Here is a 776-nt window from a genome sequence, read left to right on the forward strand (position 1 = left end):
TGGATGATTTCTCCATGAAGGATTATAGGTGTTTCTATAGGGTTCTCCCATGTAATTCACCTCTTCCATTAATGGGTTCTCAGGATCATAAGCTTCTTCTTCAGATGAAGCATCCTTAGTACTGCCTGGTGCAGCTTGCATTCCAGACAGACTTTGAAAAATCATATTGACTTGTTGAGTCAATATTTTATTCTGAACCAATATGGCATTCAGAGTATCAATCTCAAGAACTCCTTTCTTCTGATTCGTCCCATTGTTCACAGGATTCCTTTCAGAAGTGTACATGAATTGGTTATTTGCAACAATTTCAATGCGTTCTTGAGCTTCTGCAGGTGTCTTCTTCAGATGAAGAGATCCTCCAGCAGAGCTATCCAATGACATCTTGGACAGTTCAGACAGACCATCATAGAAGATACCTATAATGCTCCGTTCAAAAAGCATGTCAGAGGGACACTTTCTGATCAATTGTTTGTATCTTTCCCAAGCTTCATAGAGGGATTCACCTTCCTTCTGTCTGAAGGTTTGGATTTTCACTCTAAGCTTACTCAATTTTTGAGGTGGAAAGAACTTTGCCAAGAAGGCATTGACTAGCTTTTCCCAAGAGTTCAGGCTTTCTTTAGATTGTGAGTCCAACCATATCCGAGCTCTGTCTCTTACAGCAAAAGGGAATAGCATAAGTCTGTAGACCTCAGGGTCAACCTCATTGGTCTTAACAGTGTCACAGATTTGCAAGAATTCATCTAAAAACTGATGAGGATCTTCCAATGAAAGTCCAT

General features: G+C 40.1%; 1 non-coding gene across 1 annotated transcript; it reads left to right on the forward strand.

Annotated features, from left to right (window-relative positions):
- The first annotated feature begins 435 nt into the window (after window positions 1-435).
- LOC112792969 (small nucleolar RNA R71) lies at window positions 436-543 on the forward strand. Its single transcript, XR_003197684.1, has one exon. It is a non-coding gene; the product is annotated as a small nucleolar RNA R71 (small nucleolar RNA).
- The last annotated feature ends 233 nt before the right edge of the window (window positions 544-776 follow it).

This window comes from Arachis hypogaea, chromosome 3 (genome assembly GCF_003086295.3).
Source record: "Arachis hypogaea cultivar Tifrunner chromosome 3, arahy.Tifrunner.gnm2.J5K5, whole genome shotgun sequence".
NCBI classification, from domain to species: domain Eukaryota; kingdom Viridiplantae; phylum Streptophyta; class Magnoliopsida; order Fabales; family Fabaceae; genus Arachis; species Arachis hypogaea.